Genomic DNA, 24,286 nt, shown 5'->3' on the forward strand with positions numbered 1-24,286 from the left:
AATGCTATTACCGATTGGCAAATTGCGATACCGGCCCTATTCGCAGCTATGGGCCTGTTGGCCCATATCTGCACATTTTTGGCATTTCCAAAATTGCGATTTCTGAACCAGAAATCGCAATTTTGGAAATGCAAAATCACAGGATGCTGAGGGGCTAAGGGCCCCTCTGCTGCACCCCAAAAGTTTTTGGGGGAACATGTAAGGTGCACACATGCCAAAAGGGCATGTGTGCTTTACATGTTCAATTTAAAAATGCATTTTAAATGCATTTTTAAATTTTGCACCAGGTTACCACCTGGTTTCATATCATGGTATTTTGCATGTGCAAAATGCCATTCTGCGAAAAATCGCAATTAGCGATTTTTTGCAGCATCGCCTTGCGATGTAGATTTTGTGAATCGCAAATTGCGACTCGTAAAATCCAGGTCGCAACGCAAGAAATCGCAATTTTAGCGATTTTTTATTTGTGGTCTGCGAATGCCTTTCATGCATCGCAGACTACTTTTTTGCACTCGCAAACGGCCGAATTTTGCGATTCGCACCGTTTGCGAGTGCAAAAAATGTTCATACATCTGGCCCAAAGTTTCTAGTGAAAAAAATGGCATGAAAAGTACAACCCTTTTGGGTGCTGTTTGTTGTTGGTCTAAAGTTGTACAGGCCCGCAGGTTCTGAGATATTTAGGAGGTAATATATAGCAGGCACAAAAGGCTCCTATCGAGACCGTGTTACATTGAGCAAAATGATAAATGGCTTCTTTATTAGCATTTGCCTAGGATAGTCAATACTCAGCTTTGCCCAAAATGCACAAGCTGCATCCTGCCTCTATTCATTATCATTAGTCTCAAATGTATTTGTGTCTTTTCTTCAGAAACGGATTTCTGCCAGACGACCTTCATTTCAGTGGCTGACCCTGTGGCGAGGCGTTGATTTGCCAAGGGACATGTCACAAACAATATCTGCCTGATGGTAGGTGATGTTCTTGATTTATTTCCTGCCAGCTTCTCCTCTCTGCCAAACCTGTTTAGGCTGCCAGAAGTGCCAACTGTAAAAAGGGAAGCGCTGAAGGTTAAGATTTCACAGAAGAGATCACTTTAAATAAAAATAACTCTCATAGAAATAAGTACTCCTGTAAGGTCAAGCTTGCCTGCATTATGTTAAAGAGGTTCACAACTTGAAATTTCCAGTGTTTCTGAAAGAGTAATTTATTTAAAATAGATAAATATTCACTTTACTTTAATCGCAGTTTTTCAAATATATATGTGTGAGAAATTTTAAATCTATGTGTATAAGAGAAGAGCAGGCAGGGTTGAATCTGTGCAGACATAATTTGTCCCGAAATCGGTCATCTGAGTATGGTTTAATTTTATTTTCTATCGATTAATCGTTAGGAAATAAGCAGTTATTTCTCAACTTAGACTCTACTATGGTAATATAGGAGAAAATGGCTTTTGCACTTTAGTAGTAAATTTGTGTTTTTTTGTATTTTTTCCCCCTAATTTGATCATCAGTTAATACCCGACTCTGTTTACCCAACCGAAGGGCTGAGGCACTCCTCCTTTGAGTGGTGACTGCTTGCCATGCTGAATAGTGTTCGTTAGAAATGGGGTTTTTGGTTGGCAGTCCGGTTACCCCTTGTCCAAGAAAGGACCCGCACTCTAGTCAGGGTAAGTCACACAATCCAAATGATCCTGTGCCCACCCTCTGGTAGCTTGGCACTGAGCAGTCAAGCTTAACTTAGAAGGCAATGTGCAAAGTATTTGTGCAATAAGTCATGCAATAACACAGTATAGCATATAATATTTATCAGGTTAAATGTAGGTCAAAAGAATCAAGGTTCAATAAGTACACGTTGAGATATTGCTTAGGAAATGATAAAAGAAGTCTTTAGTCTTTAAAAAGCAACAAATGTCTCTTGCAAGCACAAAGTACCTGGTTTGCATTCAAATTCTCTGCAAGGGGCCGCAGAGGAGGAGATGTGTGGAAAACGTGTAGGTGTGCGTCGATTTTTCCAGCGCACAGACTATGCGTTGTTGAGTTGGCACGCAGGGAAGGCTTTGCATTGATTTTCGGCACGCTGACCTGGATCCTCTTCAGGTTGCGAGCTTTTCGGACGTCCTGGGCATGATGTGTTGAAATCCTGGGTATGAATAACGAAGTCACAGGAGCTGCGTCGATCCGGTGGCCGATGCGTGTAAATTTCTGCTGCACAGCAGACACTGCAGGAAGACAGGCGGCGTTTTTCCTGTTCGGCTTTGTGTCGATCCAGTGGGCCGTGTGTCGAATTTCCAGTTGCAACGCTGCCGCTGCGTCGATCTCCTCTTCAGGGAGCTGGGCTGCGTTGTTCTGGTTCGGCTTGCAGTGATTTTCTCACCGCGATGCAGGCTGTGCGCCTAATTTTCTCCACACAAGGAGATCTTTTGCAGGATGAAGTCTTTTTCGTCCTGAGACTTGAAGGAACTGGAGGCAAGCTCTATCCAAGCCTTCAGAGAGCAATTATCAGCAGAGCCAGTGGACAACAAGGCAGCAGAGCAACAGCAGAGCAGCAGTCCTTTGTAGAAAAGCAGTCAGGTGAGTCCTTTGGGCAGCCACGCAGTTCCTCTTGGCAGGTTGCAGGTTCTGATTCCGGGATTCTTCTCCAGTTGTATCTTGTCCAGAAGTGTCTGAGTTGGTGGGGTCAGGGACCCTGCTTAAATACCCAAATGTGCTTTTGAAGTGGGGGAGACTTCAAAGAGTGGCTTAGAAGTGCACAAGGTCCCCTTTCAGTTCCATCCTGTCTACCAGGGTACCAGTAGGGGGTGTGGCAGTCCTTTGTGTGAGGGCAGGCTACTGTCCTTTGACATGTAAGTGTCAGGCCCTCCACCCATCCAGCCCAGGAAGACCCATTCAATATGCAGATGTGTGCAAGTATGACTGAGCATCCTGTGTTTGGGATTGTCTGAGTGAATGCACAAGAGAGCTGTCAACGAAACCTAGCCAGACGTGGATTGTAATGCACAGAAGTGCAGAAGTGCAGAGAAAAGCTCACTTTCTAAAAGTGGCATTTCTAAAATATTAATATTAAATCCAAGTTCACCAGTCAGCAGGATTTTGTATTACCATTCTGGCCATACTAAATATGACCTTGTTACTCCTTTCAGATCAGAATCTACCACTCAAACAGTATATGATGGTAGCCCTAATGTTAGCTTATGAAAGGAGCAGGCCTCACAGCAGTTTCAAAAGGAATTTAGGAGTTTTACACTACCGGGACATATAAACTACACGGGTACATGTCCTGGCTTTTGTCTACAGAGCACCCTGCCCTATGGATAACCTAGGGCCTACCTTAGGGGTGACTTACATGTAAAAGAAGGGGAGTTCAAGGCTTGGCAAGTACTTTTAAATGCCAAGTCAAAGTGGCAGTGCAACTGCACACACAGGCCTTGCAATGGCAGGCGTGAGGCATGGTTAAGAGGCTATTTAAGTGGGTAGCACAATTAGTGCTGCAGGCCCAGTAGTAGTATTTAATCCACAGGCCCTGGGCACATGTAGTGCACTTTACTGGGGTTTTACAAGTAGACTAAATAAGTTAATTGGGTATAAACCAATGTCAACATGTTTTAAGGGAGAGAGAATATGCACTTTAGCACTGGTTGGCAGTGGTAAAGTGTTCTGAGTCCTAAAACCAGCAAAACAGAGTCCAAAAAGTGGAGGGAGCGAGGCAAAAAGTTAGGGGTGACCAGCTTAAGGCTGTTAGGTCTAACACTGCTCTGATATATTCAGATGGTGAGGATCATCACATTTAGGCCCATACTATTTTGCACAGACCCATTCAAAATTCCCCATAGCCAGACTGCCCATTACCCACATTCATAATCCATCAGTTTTGTAGTTAATTACTCGTATTCACTGTTCCTCCTTATTACTATTGCTAGACCTCTTGTATTACCTCTTAGGTCCGAAAAGATAAAATCCTGCCCCCAAGAGCACTTTTTAAAACATTGTTCACACTCCCTTCTTTCCAAGTGCTTTTCGTGCAATATGATCACCTATGCATTGATGCCTTTCGAAACTCTCTGTACCAGCACTTGTTTTTTCCTGGTCCTTAGCCCATGGTTGTTCCTTGTAACCAGTTTTACTAAGACCTGGCTTTGGACCCTGACGTTAAAAGCAGTCATTTCCCAGGAATACACAAAGCATGGTTTTTAATTTTCCTCCCAATACTCCCCACCCAAGTGCAACTCCTCCCCTCGAGGAACTCTCCAACTACTTCTGGCATCATCCTCCTGCCTATAGGTGCACCCCTAGATGAGAACATATCTGCCTATTCAAAGAATAAAGAAAATTATATTGTTATGACTAACTCGCCTACTGCTCTGAACAGTGTAACTAGGAACCTACCAAACTTAATAAGACATACCTAGTCCACCCCTAGACCTTTGTGCCTCATCCTTACCTAGCCCATCGGTTATAAGAGACTCCTGATCGCTTAATCTTTCAAATCATAAATATTTATAAAGCGCGCTACTCACCAGTGCGGGTCTCAAGGCGGTACGGGAGGGGGTTACTGCTGCTCGAAGAGCCAGGACTTGAGTAGTCTCCGGAAGGCGGAGTGGTCCTGGGTGGTCCTGAGAATGGTGGGGAGGGTGTTCCATGTCTTGGCTGCCAGGTAGGAGAAGGACCTCCCACCCGGCGTGGTGCGGCGGATGCGAGGGACGGCGGCGAGAGCGAGGTTGGCGGAGCGAAGAGGACGGGTGGGTGTGTAGAAGCTGAGGCGGCGGTTGAGGTATTCGGGTCCCTTGTTGTGGAGGGCTTTGTGTGCGTGGGTGAGGAGTCGGAAGGCGATCCTTTTGTTGACGGGAAGCCAGTGCAGGTGTCTCAGGTGGGCGGAGAAGTGGCTGTTGCGGGGTATGTTGAGGATGAGGCGGGCGGAGGCGTTTTGAATTCGTTACAGACGTTTCTGGAGTTTAGCGGTGGTTCTTGCATGTAGGGTGTTGCCATAGTCCAGGCGGCTCGTGACGAGGGCGTAGGTCACGGTCTTTCTGGTGTCGGCGGGGATCCAACGGAAGATCTTTCGGAGCATGCAGAGGGTGAGGAAGCAGGAGGCAAGCCCGTCTGCGCCCGTCCGCGCCTGGCCCGTGCCCAGCGCCACGACCCCTGGTCCCCAGCTCTCCCAAACCCCGCTGCTCCGCTACAACCCCACCACCCTCCACGCCCTCAACCCAGGGCGCTCCAACACCTGCTTCCAAGCTCACTCCAAACGCACCCATGGACCCTTCACCTGCCACTCCTCCAAACGCATCTTCCACCACGCAACTACCATGACCACCAGCCCACGCGCCATCAACCACCTCAAGTGCATCCTGGTCAACGCTCGATCCATCCACAAGCACGCCGTTGAACTCTGGGACCTCCTGGACTCCACAGCACCGGACGTCGCCTTCATCACGGAGACCTGGATGAACGCCTCCTCGGCCCCTGACATCGCCACTGCCATCCCCGAAGGCTACAAGATTTCCAGGAAAGACCGCACCAACCAAGTAGGAGGAGGAATCGCCATCGTCTTCAAAGACTCCATCAGCGTCACCACCTCCACCGAAGACACCCCCCTCGCCGCTGAACACCTGCATTTCCAAATTCGCACCGACCCCAGGACCACCCTCAGAGGATCCCTTGTCTACCGTCCCCCCGGACCGCGCGCCCCTTTCAGCGACTCCATCGCCGACTTCGTCTCCCAGCACACCCTCGCCTCGCCGGACTACATCCTCCTAGGCGACCTCAACTTCCATCTGGAACAGAACAACGACCCCAACACCACCGCTCTGCTCGACAACCTCGCTAACCTCGGCCTCAAGCAACTGGTGAACACCGCCACCCACATCGCCGGACACACGCTTGACCCCATCTTCTCCGCCAGCAAACACGTCTCCTTCAGCCACGCCTCCGCTCTACACTGGACCGACCACAGCTGTGTCCACTTCACATTCCGACGCGAGACCCACCACCTCCGCTCTCAACCCATCCCTCGTCGACAGTGGAACAAAATCCCTGAGGAACAACACCCTTAAGGAATTGAAGAAAACCTGTCGCGCCCTCGAGAAGGCCTGGCGCAAGGACCACACCGCCGACAACATGACCGCCCTCAAAAACGCAACCCGCGAACACCACCACTTGATCCGCGCAGCCAAAAGGAATTTTTTCACCGACAGACTGGACAAAAACAGCCACAACAGCAGAGAACTTTTCAGCATCGTTAAAGAGTTCTCCACCCCCAACGCCAACGCCAACGCCGTCACGCCCTCACAAGACCTGTGCAAATCCCTCGCCACCTTCTTCCATCGCAAGATCACCGACCTCCACGACAGCTTCGGACACCAGACCCAACCAAGCATCACCGAACCCACACCCCCGGCCATCACCCTCAACGCCTGGACCCACATCAACACTGAAGAAACCAAAACCACCATGAACTCTATCCACTCCGGCGCCCCATCGGACCCCTGCCCTCTCTTCATCTTCAATAAAGCCGACGACATCATCGCCCGCACCTCCAGGCCATCATCAACTCTTCATTTTCTTCTGCTACCTTCCCCGAAAGCTGGAAACACGCCGAAGTCAACGCCCTACTAAAGAAACCTACGGCTGACCCAAGCGACCTGAAAAACTTCCGCCCCATCTCGCTCCTCCCCTTCCCTGCCAAGGTAATAGAGAAGACCGTCAACAAACAGCTTACCAACTTCCTGGAAGACAACAACCTTCTTGACCCTTCACAAACCGGATTCCGAACCAACCACAGCACTGAAACCGCCCTCATCTCAGTCACAGACGACATCAGAACCCTGATGGACAACGGTGAAACAGTCGCCGTCAACCTCCTCGACCTCTCGGCTGCCTTCAACACCGTCTGTCACCGCACCCTAATAACCCGCCTCCGCTCCACCGGGATCCAAGGCCAGGCCCTGGACTGGATCGCCTCCTTCCTCTCAAACCGCTCTCAAAGAGTTTACCTCCCACCTTTTCGCTCAGACCCCACCGAGATCATCTGCGGCGTACCTCAAGGCTCCTCGCTCAGCCCGACACTCTTCAATGTCTACATGAGCCCCCTCGCCGATATCGTACGCAAGCACAACATCATCATCACCTCCTACACCGACGACACCCAACTTATACTCTCCCTCACCAAGGACCCCGTCAGCGCTAAGACCAACCTACAAGATGGCATGAAGGACGTCGCAGATTGGATGAGGCTCAGCCGCCTAAAGCTGAACTCTGACAAAACGGAAGTCCTCATCCTCGGCAACTCCCCGGCCGCATGGGACGACTCCTGGTGGCCCACGGCCCTTGGCACCGCACCGACCCCCTCAGACCACGCCCGCAACCTCGGCTTCATCTTGGACCCTCTTCTCACCATGACCAAACAAGTCAACGCCGTGTCCTCCGCCTGCTTCCTCACCCTCCGCATGCTCCGCAAGATCTTCCGCTGGATCCCTGCCGACACCAGAAAAACCGTGACCCACGCCCTCGTCACAAGCCGCCTGGACTACGGCAACACCTTCTATGCTGGGACCACCGCTAAACTCCAAAAACGCCTGCAACGTATTCAAAACGCCTCGGCCCGCCTCATGCTCGACGTACCCCGCAACAGCCACATCTCCGCACACCTGAGACACCTGCATTGGCTCCCAGTCAGCAAAAGGATCACCTTCCGACTTCTCACCCACGCACACAAAGCCCTCCACAACAAGGGACCGGAATACCTCAACCGTCGCCTCAGCTTCTACGCCCCCACCCGTCTCCTCCGTTCCTCTGGCCTCGCGCTCGCTGCCGTCCCTCGCATCCGCCGCTCCACGGCGGGTGGGAGGTCCTTCTCCTATCTGGCAGCCAAGACCTGGAACACCCTCCCCACCAGCATCAGGACCACCCAGGACCACTCCGCATTCTGGAGACTCCTCAAGACCTGGCTTTTCGAGCAACAGTTATCCCCCCTCCCCCCTAGCGCCTTGAGACCCGCACGGGTGAGTAGCGCGCTTTATAAATGTTAATGATTTGATTTGATACGGCGTTGACTTGTTTGGTCATGGTGAGAAGTGGGTCCAAGATGAAGCCAAGGTTGCGTGCGTGGTCTGAGGGGGTCGGTGCGGTGCCAAGGGCCGTGGGCCACCAGGAGTCGTCCCAGGCGGTCGGGGTGTTTCCAAAAATGAGGACTTTCGTTTTGTATGAGTTCAGTTTCAGACGGCTGAGTTTCATCCAATCTGCGACGTCTTTCATTCCATCTTGCAGGTTGGTCTTGGCGCTGGTGGGGTCCTTGGTGAGGGAAAGTATCAGTTGAGTGTCGTCGGCGTAAGAGGTGATGATGATGCTGTGTTTGCGTACGATGTCGGCGAGGGGGCTCATGTAGACTTCTTGATCAAGAAGTAGAATCTTTTTGATCAACTCATCAGCAACATCTCCCCCCTAAGACTGTGCATCTCTTTACATGACATGAATTCAACACAGCCAGCAATTTAAACTGAACCAAAGCACCAAGAGTCTTTAGAGCCTCCATTTCCCACCCAACTCTCGCTGTCTTTGTACCATTAGTCTCCCAATATCTGATCTAATCTGGTATGTGAAATTCTCATACGACAGTAGCTTAAGCTGTAGGGCAGCTAAGAGGATCTGTTCTTTTAATGCATATGTCTGGAAATTCACCAGAATCTACCTTGGTGCTTTACAGTTAGGATTCTGCCTAAATAGGTCTCTGTGTATCCTCTGAATATTGTCCTCAGGATTAGAATCCAGCCTGTCCTTAAAAAAACATTCCTTTCAGATCTTTATGACAAAAGCTTTTAGGTCAGGGCCTTGCATCCCCTCTGAAATGTTCTAAATTCTCATATTGTACTTCCTTGAGTGGATCTCTAACCTTTCAACATCACCACTCAGCTACTTGTTTGCACTTGTAAGGCTTTACTTGCCTGTGAGTTCTCAGTATCCCTCTGACTTACTTGGGCCATCCTTTCCTCTAAAAGGTCAGTGACGGAGCTAATTCATCCAATTTGTTTCCCAATGCATGACATAACCCTGATATGTCATTCTGGTTTCATTCCAAGATCTCAAATATCTGCATAATATCTGACTTGAGAGGCAAAAGAAGCTCTGCTACTGAGGGGCTTTCAGTTTCAAGAGATCTTTTAGTATGAGCAATTTCAGGGAAGGGCTTCTCAAATGACTAGCTAGATGGCTGCAAAAGGGCTGCAAGATAGAACTCACTGGTTCTGAAGGTGCAGCATCAGATAGAACATGGCATTTATTCGATAATTCAACTAGCACAGAGGGAAGGGCTTGGGTGGATGAACCTGCTATCTCTCCAATTGGCCCCATCATCTCTCATAGCTATTGCATCTGCTATTGAGAGACCTGGTTCACACTTTTCACCTTCTTTATCATGCTTCTCCATCATTTTGAAGAAAGAGTTCAGAGAGGGAGAGAATCTTCTTTGGGGGTGTTTTAACCTTGCCTCTTGAGCTGGAATTCCCATACCCCATGACTTGGTATAAAAACCCTTCATGGAGGCTTTTACTGCTGGAGCTGTGGCTATGACATTTTTTCCCATATTTCCATTGAAAGGAGGACGATACCCTTTGATCTTGCAAACCTGAGTTTATATCTGTTTTGCAATGCGTCTTCGAACAAAGCAACTGCCTTAATTGGGGCTGCGACACATTCAGGACTTTCAACTGGTAGGTCTCTCTTCCTCAGGAATGCCCTCCAGTTTTCTCCCCCAAAGCTGTGAGAAACCCAGCGCCTCTGTCTACTCCTTAGCTTGATTAGTAACAATTATGGCAGCCCGCTGTACCTGCTGTGCTTCACTTGGCTGCTCCTTACTGATCCCTGACATGAGCAAAGGCGATTTCAAGTCAATTTCAAGGTAACTTCAAGCCCACTGCAACTCCTACTCTGCCGCTGCATCTGCTCATATGTGAGCACAGTGTATTTTAGAATTAGGAAATTCAGCAATCCTGTGCTGTTGCTGTTGGGGGTCCTCCCCAGAGGGAAACCCAGCTGCAGCAGCTCAGCTGCGATGCACCAGGGATACGGTGCATCTCCATTGAAAGGACAAGGCAGTATGCTGCCGCATTCAGTAGGGAGCTATAAGAGATTGGGAAGGGGTAAAAGAGGAGACTACTGGAAGGGGGATGCAATTAGAAGGCCTAATTCAATGAAACATTTCTCAGAAGGGTGAAAACGCTTAATGTTATTAAGCTGGTCTAATCCTGCTGCCATGTTCCCCCGTACCCGTCCTCCAGCCATTAGTAAATTTGTGAATACAAGTTTCTAGTACTCTCAATACCATAGTTTACCCCCTCTAGGACTTCCACCCTGTCCCAGGACCAAACCATGTACCACCTTCTAATGCAAAGAAAAGTGATTCATCCATGAAACTCCATATTTCTGTGACTTTGAACCTACAAAATATATGAACAACTGATCACATCCATAAACGGGTCCCAACAAGTAATATGCTTATGTTCATATATTATGACAGAGAACAAACATCCTAATGTAGAGTTTAGAGTACAGAGTATGCCGTCACAAATATGAAGAATTCCCTGTCTGCTAATCTCTCAGTCTGCCAGCCCTATTTAGAGTTGAGCGGATCATAAATTTTCCATCAGCTGTGACCCACTGGTTCCATTGATAGAAATCCTACTGCCCTGGCTTGATGGAGTGCAGGCCTTTGGAGTAAGGCATCACACCGCCATCCCCATTTATGGCAGACGGTCTGATCTGTTTTCCTTGTGGCCCTTACAACCAAGGTAGAACCTGGTGGTGCTGAATAGAAAAATTTAAATAATGATGAGCTGCACACACAGGGGAAAATAGCCTGGTTGTGGGAGTCATTATTTATTTGTTTTTAGTAAAACAAAACTCCCACCAAAGGACGTTTGTTCTTATAAAACAAGAGGTTTAGTGGAAGCCGGTCAAAGCCGACTATGGCCATCCACTAAACCTTTTGGTACCGTCTGAGGAGCAGCCTCTAAAGTTATAGATTTGGCCACTCGGCTGGCAGTGATCACCAAATATGGCAGTTTTCTGTCCATTGGGATGATAGAAGTAATGTCCTCCACCATTCTGGAAGACAGATTTGAGATCACCCTTGTCTGTACAAGATGCAAAGCCATGGTCTTGTTCCAAAGAGCAGACACTTGATTGGGTGTATTGTTTTAATTTTAAAATATCCAACACAGCACTTACATTTATAAACCTGTATTTAAGGTTGTTAATTGATTTCCATAGGAAAGTCCATTTCACTTCCATAGGAAAGTCCATTTCACTTTAGCTTTAGTCCTCTTCACTAATCTGCACAATATCCAAAAAGAAAGTTCGGTGCACTCCCCCTAATTTTTCTAAAATTTTTATTGAATAGTATAGGAGGGAATGCATGGGTGAGTGAAGTCAAAGTACCATTTTCTACAGAAAACTTCACATAGAACTTCCCTCAAAGATAGAGAAAATGACTGAATCAAAGAGCACTGGTGTTAGCTTGTCTTAATTTTGTGAGTTTTTTCTTTTTGGGGTATTTTTATTCTGCTATTGGGGAAATTGAAAGAAAATGTTAACATTGAATGTCAATGTTTGACCTATTGATGCAGCAATTATTCTGCTTGAGAAGACAAGGAAACTCAATAAAATGGCACACACTCTGTAACCGGATTACTTTACTACATTTTCTAGAAGGATCAAAAATGATTGGCTGCAAATAAAACTCAAAAAATGTCTGAGGATAGCCATTATTTTCACTCACTCTTGATCTGAAATATTAAAATAAAGGAATACATAAACCTGGACAGTTTTTACTGCAGAACAAAAGCTGCACCTTTCAAAAAGTGAACATAATGCAGCATTTTGTTTTTTTCCGGGGATATAGCAACACTTTATTTTCACACCCTCCCAATGTTCACAAACATCAAAATGAGAAAGTAAATATGCTGCAGAATAGATGTAGACCAGCTATGCATAATGCACAAGTCAGGCGGCATATTTCTCTCTCTGGCTTGTAACGGTGACTGAAATCCTAAGCCTTAGTCCCTGGCCTGTCCAAAGCGAGGAGGGCTTTAAAGAGCACCCTAGTCTTGCCAAAGGCCATGAGTGTGAAACCACATGACTGGGGCACAATGCAGTTTCCCTCCTACCCTGACTCCCTCCACACCTTCAGGGTAGGCCCCGGCCTCAAAAAAACTGGCCCTCATTAGTAAATCAGATAGCTAAAAATGTGGCCTATGTTTTACAATTGGGTAGTTTTGAACTTTTAAAGACACACTGTAAAAGTGTTTTGCAACATATGGAAGCCTGCATGTATTTGAGCTTGAGGCAGACAATATTTGTTTTAAAATCACGGAAATTGTTAAACCTGGCCCTTTTTGCAGGGTTTCTCTAAAAGTTTTGCCTTCTGTTCTTAAATCAATTTTTGTTGGTAGAAGACTCTGTGCACATTTTCCCTGTTAACCAGTGGTGAAGTGCTAACGCTGTCTCTCTAAAAGATGGTACAACTGGCATCTACCTCATTTGTACATTTAATTTACACATAAGTCTCTAGGAAATGTACTATGTGTATTGAGGGCCTGTAAATTAAATGCTGCTAGTGGGTCTCCATTTAGGCATTGTGTCACCCACTACTGTAACCTTTTAAACCGTATCTCAGGTCTGACACTGCAGTGCAGCTATAAACTGTCATTTTCACCTGGAAAAATTAACCTTTTGTCAGACCTAAATGTTCCTTTTTTAATGCATATGTCATCCCTAAGTAAGATCCTAAAAGCTGATATGGTAGTGTACATTGCATTTAAAAAACAGGACATGCTTACTTACATTAAATATATCCTGTCAATAAAAAACTGCTAAACTTGTTTCTAGGGTCGAGCCTGAAAGTGCATGTGCTAGAGCATGCATCTCACTTGCAAGGCAGCTGCATACAGCAAACGGCTTGAAGCCGGCCTATTGCTTACCATTGTTGGCATTCTTTACCGCCTTGTAATTCATCACTTTAGGTCAAACATCATTTCCATTCCTCTGTGTGGAGCAGGGACTAAGCACTGATAGATTCAACTTAATCATTGTCTGTCCACTGCTCCTGATGTGATGGAGGTACTATGTTGTCCTTTTAATGTCAAGAGCCCTGTAAATAGAAGGCTTGTGACTAGAATAAAACGTGCCCAGCAGGACAAACACAATTCCAAAGTTTCCTTTTTGATAGCTAACTTTCTTTTATTTTGCCAAGTCGTCTTTTCTCACTTTGCACTTATGTTTTTTCTTTAGTTTTTGCTCGTGGGCACTGTTCTCAAAAGATGATGATTATCATGTTTTAAATATTGCAAAGTGACATGGTTTCTTTATTGTGAGTAATTTCTGAAATGATGCCTTAACACATAATCGTGCAGTACACCCCAATCCACCCCACTCCAATCCACCCCACTTCACCCCACACAATCCATCACACCTACCCCACATCAATCCTCCCCACTATGATCCAAACCACTCACCCCACTGCAATCCTCCCAAACTACCTCAGTCTAATCAGTTCCACTCCAATTCGCCACACTCCCATCCAATACAATCTGCACCACTTAGAAACAATCTGTCCCACTCCAATCCAAAACCATCTGCCCCACTCCAATCTGCCCCACTCCAGTCAAAAACAGTTTGCCCCAATCTAATCCAAAACAATATGCCGCTCTCATCTCCCCCACTGCAATCTGCTCCAATCAAAAACAATATGCCTCACCCCAATCTAAAACAATCTGCCCCACTCCAATCTTCCCCTAGCAATCCAAAACAGTCTGCCCCACACCAATACAAAACAATCTGCTTCACTCCAATCCAAAGCAATCTGCCACACTCCAATCCAAAAAAAGATACCACACTATAATCCAAAACAATATGCCCCATTCCCATCACCCTCATTCTATTCTGCTCCAATCCAAAACAATCTGCATCACTTTTAATCTAAAACAGCCTGCTCCACTTAAATCTGCTGCACTCCAGTCCAAAACAATCTGCCCCTCTCCAATCTGTCCCATTGCAATCCACAACTATCTGCCCCACTCCAATCCAAAACAATCTGTCCCACTCAAATCCACCTCACTCCAATCCAAAGCGATCGACCCTACTCCAATCCTTCCCACTCCAGTCTGCCCCACTCCAATCTAAAACAACATGCCTCACTCCAATCCAGAACAATATGCCCCACATCAATCCAATTCACTCCCATCCAATCCACCACACTCTGCACCAATCCTGTCCTCCCCACTGCCCTCCAATCTACCCTGCACCAATCCAATCCACCCAACTTAAATCCAATACACCCTAATATAGTCTTTCCCACTTCAATCTGCCCCACTCTAGTCCAAACCAATCTGCCACACTCTAGCCTGGCCCACTCCAGTCCAAAACAATCTGTCCAACTCCAATTCATCCCACTTCAACACAAAACAATCTGCCCCACCTTAATCCAAAACACCCTTCCCCACTCCAACCTGCCTGACCCCACCCTGCCCAACTCCAATCCCAAACAACCCATTCCAATCCAAAATAATCTGCCCCACTCCAATTCACCCCACAACAAACCAATTCTCTTCCCCAATCTAAAACACCCATCCCATCCCAATTCCCCCTCCAATTCACCCCACTCAATCCAATCCACCCTACTCAATTCAATCCACCTCACTCCACTCCAATCCATCCCAATCTAGTCCACCTCACTCTAGTCCAATCCACCCCATCTCAATCTAGTGAACCCAATCATCCCCACTCCAATCCAATCCACCTCACTGCACTGCAATCCACCCCACTCCTAGCACTCCAATCACCGACTGCAATCCACCCCACCCCAATCCAATCTAATCCACCCCACCAGAATCCACCCAAATCCAATTCACCTCACCCCAGTCCACTCCAATCCAATTCACCCCACTCCACTCAATCACCCCACTCTATCTCAATAAAATCCACCCCACTACCTCAATTCACTCCAACCCACTCCACCCCACTCTACAACACTCTCTACCACTAAACCACTGAACTCTACTCCCCTCCACTCAACTGTACAACACTCTACTACCCCACTCCACTCTATGACACTCTACTCCCCACTCTACAACACTCCAACGAATCCACTCTGCAACAATCTACTCACCCATTCCACTCTGACACTCCATGCCATTAAGTTTTAGCTCTGCTGAACAGCTGCCACACTGGTGTAAATCATGGCAAAACACATTGCCAAAACCAATAGCTCTTCTATAGCTGAGACCTATTGACCTTGCCAGTGCTTGTTTACTGTTGTAAGGCCTAGCTCTCCCATCGACTAACAATGGGTTACCTTATTACATTTAATAAGTGCTAATATTGGATAGGAAGGAGATAGAGATATGCTGATTAGACTAATTATAATTTAAAATAATCCTTTTTAATGCTCGAGTTGGATTTTGACACAATTCAGAAAATGCCACTTTTAGAAAGTAGAATGTTTTCATTCTAACCATTTGTGCCTTCTGCCAGTGTCCTGGCTATCATGAATGTGAATGGCAATTCTGTTGGGACAGGACGGACCATTCTGGCAGGATGACCGGGGGGAGCTGTAGCCAGCCCCATTTCCATTTCAAAGGGCTTTGTCTTCTGGTCTACAAACAAATCTAACACCAAGCCTGCCCTGTCTTGTGTCACCTTAGACAGCTTAGAGTCTTGTCAGGAAAAGGAGAAGAATGTCACAAAACTAGTTGTGGGGTTAGGACAGGGAGACCCCCTACACAAAGGTGGGCACCAGTATGAATACTGAACCTCCAGAGCCACTCATCAGAACACTCCTGGACCTGTGGAAGTTACAGAATGAAGACTACTGTGCTGCCAAACGTTTGTCTTGCTCTCTGAGACAGAAGACTAGACCTGCTTACCTTTATTCTGGACTAACCAGAGCGGCTCCAAAGGTTAGTTGGCTAGCCTCCTGTGTGAGCTACAGGAACATAAAATGGTCCAGAGGCCTCCCCTCCAACTGCCCAGCTGACCTGCTGCAACTGGACCTGCAACTGGACCTGAAGAGCCCTGCTGGCTTTGACTGGAGGGAGTTCCTGAGCCCCACGAGGTGCCTCCCTAGTCCTGAACCCTTGGCTGCATGAGAGTGTACTCATCCCTGCCTAACAGTCAATACCATCTGAATCCAACACAGTGTGACACAAATCAATGCAGGACCTTGAGTCACGGACCCTCCCTGCTCCTGATCGACATGATCATCAGAACAGATACGTGTTGACGCAACTTGCTGAAGGACATTTCATCCCCACCCTCAGAACTCCTCATTTTAACCAATGCAGCATGATGAAACTCAATGCAGGGTTTTGCTTCACAGCTCTCGCAGCTCCTTTTCCTTACAGACGAGAGGAAATGCAACTCAGTGCAGGATTATGCATTGCAATACTATTCAGCTTCAGATCAGATGGAAACCAAGCGACGCAAAGCCTTGCATCAAGGACATAAGCTGTAACCTTCAATAGGACTGGCCTGGCCCCAGTGTCCAGGATGGGCTCCATTGTGATCTACATGAACCTGTGGCTTTGCCCCGATTCAGCGTGACCAGATAACCACCGTTGGTGCTTTCTACTTTTAGCGCTAGTTTTACTAGACACTTTAAATTGGAGCTTAGTCTATTTTTCTCAATTGGTTCAAGAATTGTCTTGTGTTGTGGTTTTGCTACATTACCTTTGGTGCGCTGCATAAATACTTTACACATTGTGTCTAAGTTTAGCCTGACTGCTTTGTCCCAGTCTTCCAGAGGGTTAAGGACAGGTTAACCTACTGACCTTTGTGGTTCACCCTGACAAAGGCTGTGGTTGTTGCCTGAGTGGGGCTTTCACCTCTTTCAAAGAATAGCCCAATGTATTACAGAAACCAACAGTAAAAACCCATCCAACAGACCATAAAACAGGACCACAAACACCTAAAAAGCAACCCACACACTGGCCTGTCAGATCAGCAGGTTGGGCACTGCCTAATTAACCTGCAGGCCAGTCCGACTCTTCACACCTTTGTATTTTTACACATGTTTTCTGCTTCAATAATAAAACCTTTATTTTATAAACACAATTTATGCAGGGCTCACAATTTATTTACTGTAATGTGTTTTATTACATGTTTATCCTAACAAACAAAATGCTTTTTGAGATCAAAATGCGTAAAATGTTCTTGCCAAGACAGATACTTAAACACTCAGACGTGACCCTCATTTCCAACCCCCAACCAGAATTTCCCTTTCCAATAATCCACAATAACAGCTACTATCTCACCTCTGAGCGAAATAGCTAGTTATCAACGAAAGGGCCCAGTTTGGAACCACCAGTTAAATATTATACTCCATATTATTATTTCCATAGTAGGTCGAGTGATCTGAGTGATCTGCGGCATATAAGAATATGAACCCATCTTTTAAAAGTCCATCAACAGTTTCCATATTATTTCAAATTTACTATCCTCATCCTGAAATGTCAACAATAGTAATTCCATGGCCATCATTCATTACAAGCTTCCTAACCATTCCTGGATGCCTTGGGGAGTGCCCTTCCATGGAACTGTAATCGTCTGCTTGCCAGCTAGCATCATGTACCTTGTTTTCAACCTCAGTGTCAAAAATGATGATTTCAATTCCAGAAGCTGGATCCAGCAGAACCAGCAGCTACCCCAACATCACTTTGAAGTGGCTCAGCACTTCTAGTACATTTGGACCACTGGATAGGATCACCAGAAGTGTAATTTATCCCCTACATTCCACATTTTCTCCAGGATTCATGCTTCATGTTGACATACATATGCTTCAGTTTGTTATGAGTTGAATACCAAAGAAACATTACTTTATACAATTAGTTTCCTTATTCTGGACACTGCAAATCTGTTACAGGGATATCATTCTGTAGCCTTTACCACCTGAGCATTGATAATTCGATACCCAATAGGCTTTCCAGTTTACCTGAGTATTCTGGTATGCATTTTTCAAAACATTTGATTTCCTCCTTTTGTAACAAATGTCAAAGCATCTACCAAACCCTTCATTCCATAAATGTCACAAATCTCCCCCTAGTGTAACATTTGGATAATGGAATAGCGTTGTGTCGGGTGAGCGAAATATTTAAGATGCAGGCTCCTCACCACTTCATTAGAGACATCCTAGGCTATATATGTTGCTGCTGAAACCACCGGTCTGAACTTTTTAGGAAGCCAAATAAAATTCCACAGTGATCTTCTCATCATTGGAGCTTCATAATGCATCTAAAGCTTTTCGAATTCCCTTACTGACGATTCAAACACAACATTCACTAAGGATGCCTGATGATTTCTAACTACAACCAGCCCATCTGAGTGCTTGTACACCCTCAACACTTTACTGGAAACCCTAGTATATTTACTATCCCTTATAAATGCACTTTAGAACAATGCAATACCCTTTGGAAGCAACATCATGGATCATGCTTGAAAAAGGTGTAATTAATTTGGGGCCAGATGTATGATTCTGGCCCATTGCGATTCGGTAATTGCGATTTTTAAGAAATCGCTATTACCGACTCGCAAAGGGCCATGTATCACATTTGCGAATCGGTAATAGCGATTTCTTAAAAATCGCAAATGCAATTACCGAATCGCAAATTGCGATACTGGCCCCATTCGCAGCTATGGGCCTGTTGGCCCATAGCTGCAAATTTTTTGCATTTCCAAAATTGCGATTTCTGAACCAGAAATCGCAATTTTGGAAATGTAAAAGGCCAGGGTGCTGGGGGCCTAAGGCCCTCTCTCCTGAACCCCAATTTTTTTTTTTTAACATGTAAAGTACACACATGCCAAAAGGGCATGTGTGCTTTACATGTTAAATTTAAAAATGCAGTTTTACAGCATTTTAAAATTTTGCACCAGGTTACCACCTGGTTGCAGACCATGGTATTTTGCATGTGCAAAATACCATTCTGCGAAAAATCTCAATTTGCGTTTTTTTGCAGAATTGCCTTGCGACCTGGATTTTGCGAATCACAAACAGTGATTCGCAAAATCCAGGTCGCAACGCAAAAAAATCGCTATTTTTGCGATTTCTATTTTGTGGTCTGCGAATGCCTTTGATGCATTGCAGACCACTATTTTGCACTCGCAAACGGACGATTTTGCTGTTTGCGAGTGCAATTTTTTTGATACATCTGGCCCTTGATGAGCTACCACATCAAATCAATCAATAAATCAATCAATGAAGGGATTTGTGAAGCATGGCAAATAACCTGTGAGGGTCTTGAGGCATTGAAGTAGCTAGCTGCTTCATGGTGATCTGTTAACTCGAATAGCCAGGTCTTGAGTCCTTTTCTGAATTACCCAAGTGATGAAGCAGTTCTTAGGTGTACTGGAAATAAATAAAGAGGAGCACTCATCCAATCCTCTTTCTCCTTATGCTAACTTTTAGAATTGGGTAAATAGCTTTATGTATCATTTCAACATGAATTTGACATGCATACCTAGATATTTTGTTTCTTTGTAGGCAAACAAAATATGGATACCATCTCTAAATGCTCACACATTTCCTTTTCCTGTACTTATTTATTGAATTTTACTTAAAATATATAGGCTTACATACTGGTATGAAGTATAAACATTAAGATCCTCCATTCAGGGAACACGGTCCCGGGTAGGTGTACCGACGGTGGCTTCAACTTTCAAAAATTGACTTTGCGCCTGACCACCGGTCTGTGTGGTCCTAGGAAGTGTGCTCCCTAAATTGGGATGGGCGACAGTTAGGAATGATTGTTCCACATTAATGTAAGTGATTGGATACTATATTTTTTCATGATAATTTCTGGTGAATAGTAATCCAGACTACCTTACGTTTAGGAGATACACATAGCCATTTAGGTCCTGACGAAGCATCACTGGATCCGTATGGACCACCAGGATGCGAAACATGTTGACCCTTGATAGGGATGGTTTGGAAATTCCCCACCCTCATTCGTTCTTTGATATATAGTGATTGATCATTGTATCTGTTTCACTCTGACGACTATTTTTTAACCTTGCCCTCTTCCTCTCATCTGGTCCAATAAATCTGTTACCCAGGTGTAGACGTTGAGATCCAATTTTAACCACTATCATTGACCTCCTTTCTTGCTTACTCACTTTTGGGGTCACGGCATCATTATCTAAAAAGATCTCCGGCAAAGAGCCCCCCCATTCGGGGTGGTGCCCGTCAGACATTGCAGTGCCGGTCTGACGAGGAGCAAACTCCGATGATGAAGCATGACATCCTTTTGGATGTGTGAGGTTTTTTGCTCCTAAAATTTAGGACCCCTACCATAGTATCCTCTCTCCCTTTCTACTTGGAACAGTGTATCTTATATTTTGACTTTTTAAACATTAAGAATGTACAGTAGGATAAAAGCTAGTGCATACACAGAAAAGATGTTAAACAAAACTGACATTCCACTCATAAGTCAATCCTAAGGATTCTCAGGGCATGTGTTGTGTTGTGTTTAGATTCTTGGGTCTGCCAATCAAAGTGCCCATATGTGACACTGGGTTGCATCTTACACTAGAATAGTTAATGATAAAGCTTGGTAATTGGGACATATGCTAATAGTAGGTGGGGACTACAAGAAGGAAAAGGGCCTTCCAACATGGTCCCCTTCCTTTAAACCTGTTATCTCAGGCTTGTTAGTTCAGAGACAGTTGTGTCTTGGGGCAGAGTCTTAAGGACCTGTTCTTAACACAGCTCCTTGAGGCAGAGTCTTTGAGGACTGTTTTTAACATAGTGTGAGCTAGATGGATGGTATCAGGGCTACAGAAAAAGGGAAAGTAGGATGTGGGGCTAACCCTAGAGGACCGGTAGTATCTGAAATAATCGGGAAGGACAAAAAGGAAGCCCATTTCTTGTTAAACACTTCTAGTCAACACCTTTGTAATAGGCCCCATTGTTTCAACATGGAAAAATTCATTCCTTTGCCCTTGAGAAAAGTACATTGCGAGAGCATTGACAAAGATTGTATACATTTGTTTCATACCTGCTTGGAGTCACACGAAAGACAAATGTTACCATGTCAGACCTGGGAAGAAATGTGACTGTTTCAATCTGGAGTTTTATGACTATCTCTTATTGGATGATGTCTATTCAATATGACATGAACTGATAACTTTGGTGAATCAAATTAGTTTGTAAATTTGAAATAATGATGGACATTCAAACTTTAGTCAGTCTTGAAGAGTTGTGAGCAGTCTTGAGAAATTTCCTGAGCAGCTTGCAGACAGCACCTGATGTTTGCAGATGCCTTGCCGATGTCTTGCTGATGAAGATTCCCTGAATGTCGTATTCCTTGGAGAGGTATCTTGCTCCTCCTCTATGCCATTTGCCCTTACTCTTGAAATGTCCTTTTTAAATAGATTAGTCCTTTTATTTGCCCCATCAGAAGACTTGTAACTGAACCTCTGCTATGCTGCTGGTTTCTTTTTACTTATCTTTTGACAAACTTCGGGCCCTTTTACGAACTTGGCGGCCTGACCGCTGGACCACCAATATGATGGTTGAGAGGCAGCTGTCAAGCTGGTGGCCTTCCCACCTCCGTAACATGATATTTCCCCTGGGCTGGCCCACGGAATCAGTGCCGTAGCATTGGCCTTGGCTCTCAGGGAGCAAAGGCCAATGCCTTCGTACAGCTGGTGCCCCCAGCACGCTTGGAATGCACCCTGTCTGTGATGGCAAACAATGTATTCAAATCTTCCCATAGGCATTTTTAAAGTTTCACAAATGATGTGCCATTCTTGGTTGACAGTGGAACTACATGTTCCACTGTCAGAACAGCAGAAGTGCAGAACTTGCCCCGGCCAGGAAGGAGAATTCAGGTTGAAGGAGTAGCAAATAAGCAGTTGTCAAATCCTGTTACAGAACATGTCCCAGTAAAAATAGGTTAATTTGAAAATAAGCACCAACTTGTGGTTTGCGATTTAAGTCCAGTAAGCCTATTAGGGCGTGATCTGTTGTGTCAGCTAAACTATTCCATTAGCAAGTAATAGAAATACAAACAAATGAGGATGAAAAAGTCCCATGTAAAATTTTGAGAACAGTACCCACTTGTCTCACTGTATCCAGTAATGACATGTAATGATTTGCCCAAAGAATTGCAGGAGACAGTTTTATCTGAGGTTTGGGATTTTTTATGAAAGTATGTAGAAGGAATTGAACCCGTCAAAATAACAGTAAAGCCAAATGCAGTATATCACAGAATACCACATTAATATAACACCCAAGACAATTGCAGGCATAACATCCTTGATTGAGAGTCTGATTGAGCAGGGTGTTTTGAAGGAAAGTCTGGGAAACCCTGGCAAATCCCCTATTGTAGGATTGTGGAAACCCAGTGGAAAATACTGCATAGTTCAGGATTTGAGAAAAGTGAACACAATTGTTATTCCATGTTGTCCTGTGGTACTGAATGTAGCAGTGATTTTGAAGAAGAATTTGGAAACCCTTTAAATACCCTATCATTTAGCCTGATTGCAATACATTGACGACCTGTTGGTTGCGTCAAATACTAGCAAAGCTTGCAGAAGATATACCATAGCTCTCTTGAATCACAAAGTTGCAGTACTGTAAAAATGAAGTCTGATATTTAGATCATCACATTCAAAAGGGTGCAAGGAAGGTGTTCCAAGAGAACATTTCAGAAATCATGCAGTTGAATCCCCTAGTTACTCAGAGGAAAGTCAGAATGTTTCTGAGAATGCTTGGCTACTGCTGCCAAAGGATTCAAAACTTTTCTCTTTTGTCCAAGCCCTTACAGATGCTAACACACAAGGATGTGTCTGATCATGTACCATTTGATGCTGAATCCATGGGAGCCTTGACTGAGCTGAGAGGAAGCTTGTGCTGAGCCCCAGAACTGGGAGTGCCTGTTTACAACAAATGTTTTCCTTTGTTTTGCTGTGAGAGGGATAGATGTGCTCTTCCTGTTTTGACACAGTTACATGGAAATGCAAACAAGTCTATGGCACATTTTTAAGCCACATTTGATCCTGTTTCTGCAGTGATGCCCGGTTGTATAAGAGTCATGGCAGCCATAAGCATTAGCATTGAACAATGTGAAGGCATTGTTATGGATCATCCACTGAATTTTTTTATTTCTCATTCAGTTGGGATGCTGTTAACCTGCACCAAGACTCAGTACTTGACCAATGCACATTTGGCTCTTTATGAGCAAGTTACACTGAGTTCAATACAAGAAATGCAATGTATTGAATGGAGCTACTCTTTTGTCAAATCCAGTTGAAAATGAAGGTGACTGTGAAGATGAGGTTGAGCATGACTGTCTCGATGTGTCTGAATTGTCCACCAAACTGAGACCAGATAGCCAAGATGTCCCCTTAGACGAAAATGGCTATGCTGGATTAGAGCAGGGTGTGTCCAGAGGAATAAGAATGATGTTTGGGTGTCGAGTGATGGGAAAGCAGTGTTACAAAATAACATATTGTCCCCAGTGGCAAGATATTACCATGGACAGACACACATAGGTAAAGATGTGATGATCAGAACATTCAGGTAAACATTGTATAACCCCAGATTTAGATTGGTTGCAGAAGCAGTGTGTCACAGATGTGAAACATGTCAGCAAATGAATGTAGAAAAATGTACAGTTGTCACTCTGAGTCACATAGGCAGATCAGTAGGACCATTCAGCAGAAAGCAGCTTGATTTCCTTGAATTGCCAGCAATGGGCTGAGGAATATTTTGGTTGTGGTGTGCAGATTCTCCCATTGGGTAGAGATATAGCCAACTCAAGGGAATGATAGCCTCACAGTTGCAAAGCTGCTATTGAGTTGATAACTTGATTAGGCTTTCTGACCTCTCTGGAATCAGACCGGGGAACTTGTTGCAACAGTAAGATCCTTAAATTATTGTGTGCCGCATTGCAAATTGAGCAGGCTGCATTGCAGTTACAGACCTGAAGCTTCAAGACTGGTAGAGCAGATAAATGGAAGACTGAAATCTTGACTGGCAAAAGTATGCGTATCTACAACACTGACATTGCCAGATGCATTGCCTCTTGTCCTGGTGAGTATGCACAGCACACCTGACAGGAAGACAGGCTTGTCACCTCATGAGATCATTATGGGGCACTATGAGATCGCCAGCAGTGCCTGCAAATACTCTTGTGACCATTACAGATGACTTGGTAGTGCATTATTGCAAAGGACTAGCTGATGTGGTTCCTTCTTGGTCTCGCCAGATTGAGGAAGCAACTGCCCAACATCAAAAAGAACTTTGTCT

The sequence above is a fragment of the Pleurodeles waltl genome, chromosome 6 (genome assembly GCF_031143425.1).
Source record: "Pleurodeles waltl isolate 20211129_DDA chromosome 6, aPleWal1.hap1.20221129, whole genome shotgun sequence".
Lineage (NCBI taxonomy): Eukaryota > Metazoa > Chordata > Amphibia > Caudata > Salamandridae > Pleurodeles > Pleurodeles waltl.